Genomic DNA, 10,858 nt, shown 5'->3' on the forward strand with positions numbered 1-10,858 from the left:
TGAAAAAAAAGCATCGGCCAAGACTTAATAAAATTGCAATGAGCACAATTTAAGCTAAATTAATCAACCCAATAAAATACATTTTGAATCGAAACAAAAATTAATGGAGTAAGCATAGAATGAAAAATTAATGGAGTAAGCACTTAAGATTTATCTTACTTACCGAAGTCATCTTCAGGAGTCAAAATTAACCTTACCAGCCGACATCCAACGCAGAACTAACTGACCTCTGAAATTACACATGCCGTTGAACATTAAAAAATAACGCTAAAATCTAAACCAATCAAAATCATGATTGGGTTTCCAAAAAAGAAATATAGACGTTTCCGTAAATAAAACAACATAGCCCAACTTGGCGATCAACCGTGATGACAACTTGGCGAGAATCAAGAGGCGCCCTCAAATATAGTCTAACTGATGTGGGACTCTGTAGTACTATAGCTAATTATCAGCACAATTAAATAGAAAGACGATTATAATGTATAAATTATATCATTATATCATTATTACTAGTAAAATTAACTTCAACAATTTATACTTAAGGCAACCTTATCCATAAGTATCTATCACAGATTTGGTAAAAAAAATTAACTTGCGCATCTATCGCTTATGTCATATTATGATGTCATTGATCATTGAGATAAGTTAAGGCTAGAGCCCCTGAATTTGAGAGACCGACTTATCATTCATTACGGAGCAAAAGTCTTTCCACCAATAACGAAGAGCTACAAGAATTAGCAACTTATCACTAGAAACGACGTCAACCTCAACTATAAGCTAATCAGTAAAGGAAAGCGTGCATCGATCAAAAAACTTTTTTTTAAAATTCTTATACAAATTCATTGCAAATTTTATTACAAATTTAAAGTTTTAAATAAAAAACTGTACATGTGCTATATGCCAATTACATCATTTTTATTAATAAATGATTTCAAAGTAAATTTAGTCATAAATTTTATATTTCTGTTAGATTTGGGTTTTTCCAATTTCTTTTCAAATTATTTCTTGACAAAATTAAAATGGAAAAGAAAGCATGCTTTGACCTGAAATATTTTTCTGTATGTCTTTATAATCAAGATAATTAAATTTATAATGCAATAATCTAAATGTAAATGCTTACAATCATGAGAAGTAATAAATTTTGTTTCAAAATTAAGAATTAATTTAAAATTAGTTTTTTCAACTGAGACATTGAATTTCCTTTAAAACGTAAAAGGACAAGAAGAATTGTTATTGTTACCCTCTTTTCTATTTATTTCTAGTTGAGATTCTTCAAAATGAACCTGCAAAAATATTTAGAATACCTTTTTTATATTTTCATGCTTAAATTAAATCACGTTAAAAAAATTTAGAGTTTACTATTTTTAAATGTGCTCCCATGAAATTAAATAACACAGAAACTAATTATTCAAGCAATTTAACACAAGAATTTCATGGGAAGAAACATTGATAGCTATTCAAAAATATATGACATAGGGCATATTAATTAGATTCATTATGATACATATTATCAAACGGTTTAAACTTTAGACGATATATTACCATAAATAACTATAAAACAAACTCAAATGATCCAAGATTAAGAAACTAACTACCTGATCTTAGAGAAATAAAAAGGAATACAATAAAAACAGGTAAATATTTGTTTTTAACAAAAAGAAATACTTAAAAACGAATACAAAACTGAATAAGTTCTGAAATAAGTTTATCTCTTGCTTTTGTTTATTGGTTTTATTGCAGATAAACATATAAAATTATTAAATAAATTAATAAATGCTGTTTAAAAGTCAATAAATATATACTTAATAAATGCAATTTACAATGAAAATTCCGATATTTTTTACATAGTTAAAACTGTACAATTCAAGTAACCCTGCAAGTTATTCGCTTATTTTTCTTTAAAAAAATAGACGAAAACAAGCTTTCAAAAACAAATTCTAAGACCTTAATATCGTATATATGCTACATATATAAGAAAATAAATCTAATAAGTTATAAATAATCTATCGAACAATCTATCGAATAATCTATCGAACAATCCTCTGACTTCTTCTGATGTAAAAAAATCAATTCAAAATATTCTCGAATCACAGTGGCAAAACTGTTGGAAGAATGAAACTAATGACAAACTACACGCTACTAAAACATACATACAGCCTTATAAACAGTTAAACATCAGTCGAAAATTTGAAGTGCTTTTAAATCACTTGCGTATTGGCAACACACGAGTAACTCATAAACACAATTTTCTAAACGAACCAGAATGCACAAATTGTAAAGAACCTTTAACTGTTATACATATTTTAATCGAATGTAGTAAATTTAAAAACCAGAGATTACGTCATTTTGGTACTTTCCATCCGTCATAGCTTTCACTAATTGGAGATGATCCTCACTCTAACATTTTCTCGTACTTTAAGGATAGTGGCATTTATACATCTATCTAATTTTTAAACCAAAACAGAATTGTGAACCTAGCTGAAAAAACTATTTTATCTACCTAGTTGGAGGCGTGATATAACCAAGACTGGCTCTTGCGCCAAAAACCCAAACAACCAACCAAATGAGTATTTACCGCACATAAGCGAGCTCCACTTCCACGCTGCCAGTTGTATCTTCTTCAATTCATTATCCAATTCTTCATTCTTTTCAAATTTGAAGGAAATCTGAACATTCGAAAGCTTTTTTTAAAAATTGCTTGTACAATTTACCGCATCACAACCACCTGTATCAATAATTTTAGATATCCAAATAGCCTTCACGCTAATGCTAACATAACGTAACTTGCGAACTTGTCTGCTCCATAATGGCGGATTGTTCAGCTCTCAAAGTGTAAGAGCCTTACTCTATAGTGCGAGCTGAACTGTCCGCCATAATGGAGCAGACAAGCTCCCTAGTTACGTAGTGTTTGCATTAGCATGAAAATTTGAAGCCCATTTAGATAATTCGCGATCGCAACGAACTATAGGGAGCGTTGTTGTATGAGACGCTTACCTGCGATTTCCATATGAACCGTCATTCAGTTACTCTGGAGACGTCGTTAATGTAGCGTGTAGCATTGCAACGTTCCTTCTTTAATGTGGCTTATTAAATTTAAAAAAGAAAAATGCTTGATCTTCTTTCTTGTACAACCGAAAACAAAATGGTATCTCTTTTTATTAGAGAAGGAATATCCAAAACACATCGGAAAAATATTTGTACATTAACAGAAAAAAATATGTATATTCTTATAAGAGTTAAAACCTAATGCCCGAGAAATAGTATTACTAAATTTAATGATATAACATGAAAGGCCCATTTAAACTTTACATTCTATAGTTTTAAGAATCATATTAGTTCAAAAATTAAAATGAACAAAAAGTATACATAAGCCTCATAATTTTATGAAATTTAATTTTGTAAACAACGTTTTTTGACAACAATTTTTATCAAAAAATTTCAAGTTTCAATAAAAATCATTATTTAGAAACTAAGAAACGTAAAATAAAGAATGCTGACGAAACAAAAAAAAAAAAAAAAAAAAAAAAACAATTCTTTTTTGTCGCCATTTTTAGTGCTACGAATATTCGTCTTTGGGATTTGCCAAAAACAAAACAAGATGCAATTTTATTTTTTCAGGAGGGAAATATTTTACCGAAAAAACGAAAATGTACCAATTCCCACAACATAAAACTTTATCTTGGCAAACGTACGTTTTGGAAATGTTATTTCATTTGGAATCTTATTCATCAGAGTTCATATGGCGATATGATTGTTTTGAATCTATGCTAAACTCTATATCGGCTCATTTTCCACCGAAATCCAATTAACTATTTTGATTTTAAATAAAGTGTTTTATTTTATGAACTGTCGCAAAAATTTTAAGTGTAGATTGGCGGCACTTAAAAACCGCCAAATCTGTAGCGGCGGTGGCGTTAATACGTCGTAAGTACCGAATTTTTATTCCATACTTTTCTGAATCATATTATTTCAAACATTGGAATATACAAGAAGTATACATAAACACATAATGTTATACCATTTAATTTTTCAAAAGTATTTTGAGAACAATTTTTATCAAAAAATTATAAACTAAAAAACGGAAAATAAAGAATTCTTAGGATAAAAAAAACGATTTTAAGAATTATTAACATTGAAATAAAAACTTTCATATTGTTTCTTTTTTTATTATTCTTATAGTTCTTAATCAGACGTAAAAAACCATTCTGTAGAGAACCATCATCAAATGAAAAAAAAATATTTACAAGCAAATTTTTTATTGTAAAAATCATTGCACTTACCTGATTTATGATTCCCGGAGAATTCCAAAATGATAAGTTCCTTGTTTGAAAACTTTATTCTCAAATAATAGATACATAGTTTATACCTTCATTACTTTTAGATAACATACTACACAGCAAAATTTTATAATTGATATGAATTTGAATATGTAGCTAAAAACAGAATAGCTGAATTCTAGTTGAACTTATTCTTTCAAAATTAAAAAAAACTTACCAAGAAAACGATTTAAATTAATTAAGAATCAGCACAAATGGCACTATTTCAAGTAACTTGGATAATTTTTTATTGTTGTTTTCCGAATTATATGGATACAGAAATATATACTATTCTATAACGAAGAAGAATATGCTATAACTATTACAATTCTGTATGTTCTGAATTCATATTTATTCACTGGAATGACGAAAGCAATGTTGACTTCACTTTAATTCGTAATGAATTGAAGACAGAAGAAATGCATTTTACCTTAATACACACATCTGTAACAGTATCCGAAATCGGAAGTCATCAGTTGCAAGTTTGTTGATAATAGAAATTAAAAATTATTGAGGAATTTTTCTTCAAATGTTTGGCGTGTTCTGTTCCTGAAAGATTTACTAATATTCTGGAGATTTTTTTCAAGTTCTTCGGCCTTTTCCTTAGGGAAATTTTGTTTCTTATTTGCTGCTAAAAAATGGCGTCTGATTCAGTCAATGACTTTGATGGAACTAAATGAAAACGTGATAAATGAATGTCCGATATTTACAGGCTCCCGCTAGACGGCGTACTCGAGCGTTGCGATCGCGAATTAAAATCATTGCTATGGTAAATTGTGCAACAATGAATTGGGCCAATAATTTGAAAAAAAAAGCTTTCTAACAATAAGATATCCATCTGATCTCGAAAGAAAGAAGAAATGCGTTATAAATTGCAGAAGATATAACTGGCAGCCTGGAAGTTAAGTTCACTTATGTGAGGAAAATACTAATTTTTTTTATTGAACTTATTTACTTATATGTGTAGTAAATAAATTATCTTAAGTTGACAGAATTTGTTTTTGAATGCTCGTTTCTGTCAGTTTTTTTTAAAAATAAATAAGCGAATAATTTTTCAGGGTTACTTGGATTGCACAAGTCTAACTATGTATCAAATGTAAGAATTTTCTTTGAAAACTGAATTTATTAAGTAAATATTTATTTAAAATATGACCTTTAAACAACAATAAAGGCAAGAGATTGGCTAAATAAGTATTCGCCAAACTTATCATAGAATCGCCAAGTTTTGAATTCACCTTTAAGTGTTTTCTTTTGTTTTGTTAAAATTAAATATTTACATGCTTCTTATTGTATTCCATTTTGATTCACCAATATGTCAGATAATTAAATTTTTTAATCCTGGCACATTTAAGTTTTTTTAGTTACTTATGGTAATATATTCAAACGGTATGTTTACATTTATAATAAGAAATCTATTTAATACTCGATCTTTCATGCGTTTTTTGGATCTATCAATGTTATTTTTTTGTCTTTAGAATTATTGTGTTAAATTGCTGAGATAATTAGTTTCTGTTATAGAAAATGTAATGGATGTATGTTCACAAAATTTAAATTCTGAATCTTTTAATGTGATTTAATTTAAGAATGAAAACAAAAGTATTTTAAATTTTCTTGCAGATTCATTTTGAAGAATCTCGACTTAAAAGTAAGTAGAAAAGATGGTAACAAAAAATTAAGTCCTGACGCTATTCCAAATACCTTAAAAATTCCTCCAAAAAGACTAAAAGAAATAAGTTGTCCAAAACCAAGATCAATTTCAGATAAGGTTAAATCTAATGCAATTTTTACTTTACTGATTATTCTCCATTTGCTTGATTTTTTTTATTATATAAATATAAAATAACCAAAACATGTAGAAACTGTTTCTATCTAGCAATGAATGATATTATTTTAAATAACAGAAATAATAAATTTTGTAACGAATTTTTATAAGTATAAAAAAAGTTTCCGAAAAACAATGTAAGCAAACACGCTTTTCTTTGCTGATTATCCTATTCGAGGTAAGCGTCGTTAAAAGCGATAAGTTGCCAAATCTTGTAGTTCTTCAGCATTGGTGAAAAGATTTTGCTCCGAAATGGCGGACGAGTTGGCCTCTTTAGAATAAGGAGAAGAGGAGAATCTGGATCCTCGTTTCTCTCTAGACGCTATTAATCGATTTCAGATTATTTCAAAACAGTGGATTCCGCTAAGCCAAAGAGAAAATTCCCTTTTTTAAATGTCTCTGAATTTAAATATAGTTAAAAAAATCAAAAATCGAGCTTTGTCATTTGTTAAAAACTGCACTACTGCTGATTATCATTTTCAATTCATAAATTTCCTTGAATATCATATTCAATTCATATATTTCATTGAATTTCATACAAACACTAACACACATACATACACAATTTTTTTATTTTATTATATGTATCGATTATGCTGTTAATTTTTGTTTAAATTTCATTATTATTGTTTACAAATGTTCCCAATTGTTTTAAACTGATCAGCTTTTTCAAACAAATCTTCAGTGGTGATTAATCTTTTGTTTTGCTTGTTACAACGAGAATCCAAATACAAATCAATATATACGCGCCATTAAAAATTTTTTGCTAAATATCTTGAGATTTTATTAAAAATACTTTTTAAAAAAATATTAAATTTTTAGTAGGGATCTATAAACAAAAATAAACTTAAAAAATAAAACATTAAAAAAATTTAGAAAAAAAAGCATTTTTAAGTAAATACCATGACGATCAAAAAAATATGCTATCAAAATACTAAATTTCACAATACAAAAAAGATTTTATGGATGTAATTAAGTTTTGTCTCAATTTTAATATTATTATTGTTGTTTACAAATGTTTTCAAGTATTTCAAACTGATTAGCTTTTCTTTAAAAAAAAACTTTTTTATATTCAGTGGTGATGAATCTTTTGTTTGGCTTGTTACAGCCATGAATCAATATATACGCAAAATTAAAAAAATGTTTGCCAAATATCTTAAGATTTCATTAAGAATATTTTTTTCAAAAATATCTTATTTTTAGTGGTAATCTATAAACAAAAATAAACAGTGGTAAAATAAAATTAAATACAGATGTCCAAGTTAGAGGCTCAACTAGATCAGTGTTCCACTATCATTCAATCAATATTCACTTCCACTAATCCTAATTAGACGATTCGTATTCTTATCTCAATAGGAACGTATTCCTAATGGTTGCATCTGTAACTGATTGATCATTAATAAATTTCCAATAAATGAAGTGATGTCATCTTAGATATATTTATTATTTGATTTACTGAGATCTAACTGATATCATATCCACGAAATATAGGAAATCGCTTTAACAACGAACGTGTTGTCAAAACGAAGGTGCTTCGGCTGTCATGTAAAACTTAAAAGGTGAAAGACAACTTATGAATTTTGAAATTGATTTATTTAATTCATTGCGTGAAAATGAAGTAAGTTATTGAGTTCACATAAAAGCATTTGAAGTGAAGTTAAAGTAAATAGTAAGGTTTTTAGGGTTCTGTCAGACAAATTGCAGGCAAAAATTGACAGTTGCATTTCGATTGACTCCAATACCTTCATCAACAACAAAAATTGACACGGTACTAGACTATATTCATATTCTTCGAAGATGTGATATTCTTTTTGCCATTGACAAAAACTTTTACATATCTTCTGCTAACATGTTTTTCTGAGGCAGTGTGCGCCATGAATAGAAAACATTCGAGAATTACGTTCTATCGGTAAAAATCGTAATGATGAGAGTTGTTCTCTCATGATCTGATCCATTTTAGAGAGACTGAACATATAAGATGGTGAGATGGATGAAATCCCCTTTTATAAGCAAAAAAGGATGAAGTGTTATGACGTGCGGCATTCTGATTGTCCACAAAGTGTTATGACATTCTGTTTGGCCATGTGACAAGAAATGAAATCTTAAAGAATGACGAACACTATTGAAAAAAAAATAAACCTCAGGGTTTTATTTATTTATATTATAATGCAATACATTCGAATTTACAATACAACACAATACTTTCAATACTATGCGATATTTACATTATATATGCGTTTCCTTTGTTTTTTATTGATCCAAGGGATTTCCTGGATTAAATGGATACTGTCTTTTCCAACAGGGTTTTACAATTGTACGTAAATACAATGCTTCCAAAGATTCCGAAACATCGTATAAAAAGTCTCGGATGTTATCCCATTCTTGATCCTCCTTTGGTGCAATCAGTTAAAAATCCACATTAAAAAACACGTCTTGGGGTTCTTTAGATTCAACAAACACTTGAGGCATATCCAATACTTTTGATTCAATAAACATTTGAGGCTTATCCAACACTTCTGATTCATCTAACGTTTGAGGCATATCCAACACTTCTGTTTCATCACAAGGCACTTGGGCTCCATCCAACATTCCCTTTAGTTCCTCATTCCCTTGAGATTCGTCATTCCCTTGAGGCATATCCAACACTTGGGTATTGGATACTTGTGGAACTTTAAACTCTTCAGGAAGCATTTGTACAAAAGACTTCCCTGTGGATGCTCAGCTGAAACGTTACGTAGCCTCGCAAAGACTTCAACAGGCTGAGCAAACAGCAAGCAATCAATGCGAGGCTACGCAACGTTTGAGCTTAGCATTCACCCCCTCCCCCACGGACGCAACAGCGTTGCGACGTACAAGCCAAGCTTCTTCTCCGGGCGCTACAGTCACCGCAACTTACAGTTACAGACCAGGCTTCAACCGCAATCGATGCGAGACTGCGTAACGTTTAGCTGAGCATACACCCCACCCTTACGGATGCTACAGCGTTGCAACGTAAAAGCCAAGCTTCAGCTATGGAAGCAACAGCCAGCGTAGCCTCGTATCGACTACAGTTGAAGCTCGGCCTGTAACTGTAAGTGAAGGGGGCTGTGGAGCCCGGAGTTGATGATCGGCTTGTACGTTACAATTCTGTAACACCCGTGGTAGAGGTGGTGGATGCTCGACTCAAGCATTACGTAGCCTCGCAAAGACTTCAACAGGCTGAGCAAACAGCAAGCAATCAATGCGAGGCTACGCAACGTTTGAGCTTAGCATTCACCCCCTCCCCCACAGACGCAACAGCGTTGCAACGTACAAGCCGAGCTTCTTCTCCGGGCGCTACAGTCACCGTAACTTACAGTTACAGACCAGGCTTCAACCGCAATCGATGCGAGACTACGTAACGTTTAGCTGAGCATACACCCCCCCCCCACGGATGCTACAGCATTGCAACGTAAAAGCCAAGCTTCAGCTATGGAAGCAACAGCCAGCGTAGCCTCGTATCGACTACAGTTGAAGCTCGGCCTGTAACTGTAAGTGAAGGGGGCTGTGGAGCCCGGAGTTGATGATCGGCTTGTACGTTACAATTCTGTAACACCCGTGGTAGAGGTGGTGGATGCTCGACTCAAGCATTACGTAGCCTCGCAAAGACTTCAACAGGCTGAGCAAACAGCAAGCAATCAATGCGAGGCTACGCAACGTTTGAGCTTAGCATTCACCCCCTCCCCCACAGACGCAACAGCGTTGCAACGTACAAGCCGAGCTTCTTCTCCGGGCGCTACAGTCACCGTAACTTACAGTTACAGACCAGGCTTCAACCGCAATCGATGCGAGACTACGTAACGTTTAGCTTAGCATACCCCCCCCCCACGGATGCTACAGCATTGCAACGTAAAAGCCAAGCTTCAGCTATGGAAGCAACAGCCAGCGTAGCCTCGTATCGACTACAGTTGAAGCTCGGCCTGTAACTGTAAGTGAAGGGGGCTGTGGAGCCCGGAGTTGATGATCGGCTTGTACGTTACAATTCTGTAACACCCGTGGTAGAGGTGGTGGATGCTCGACTCAAGCATTACGTAGCCTCGCAAAGACTTCAACAGGCTGAGCAAACAGCAAGCAATCAATGCGAGGCTACGCAACGTTTGAGCTTAGCATTCACCCCCTCCCCCACAGCGTTGCAACGTACAAGCCGAGCTTCTTCTCCGGGCGCTACAGTCACCGTAACTTAGTTACAGACCAGGCTTCAACCGCAATCGATGCGAGACTACGTAACGTTTAGCTGAGCATACACCCCACCCCCACGGATGCTACAGCGTTGCAACGTAAAAGACAAGCAAACTTCAAAAGACAGCCTGTAACTGTAAGTGAAGGGGGTTGTAGTGCCCGGAGTTGATGATCGGCCTGTACGTTACAATTGTGTAACACCCGTGGTAGAGGTGGTGGATTCTCGTCTCAAGCATTACGTAACCTCGCATAGACTTCAACAGGCTGAGCAAACAACCGCAATCAAAGCGAGGCTACGTTACGTTTGAGCTGAGCATTCACCACCTCCCCCACGGACGCTTCAGCGTCGCAACATACAAGCCGAGCATCTACTCCGGGCGCTACAGTCACCATAACTTACAGCTATAGACCAGGCTTCAACCGCAATCGATGCGAGATTACGTAACGTTAGAGCTGAGCATCCACCACCTTTAATTCGATCCTCCACCTCTACTTCCCTTGACAGAAACTTCCAATTAGATTT

The sequence above is a fragment of the Parasteatoda tepidariorum genome, chromosome 8, assembly GCF_043381705.1.
Source record: "Parasteatoda tepidariorum isolate YZ-2023 chromosome 8, CAS_Ptep_4.0, whole genome shotgun sequence".
Lineage (NCBI taxonomy): Eukaryota > Metazoa > Arthropoda > Arachnida > Araneae > Theridiidae > Parasteatoda > Parasteatoda tepidariorum.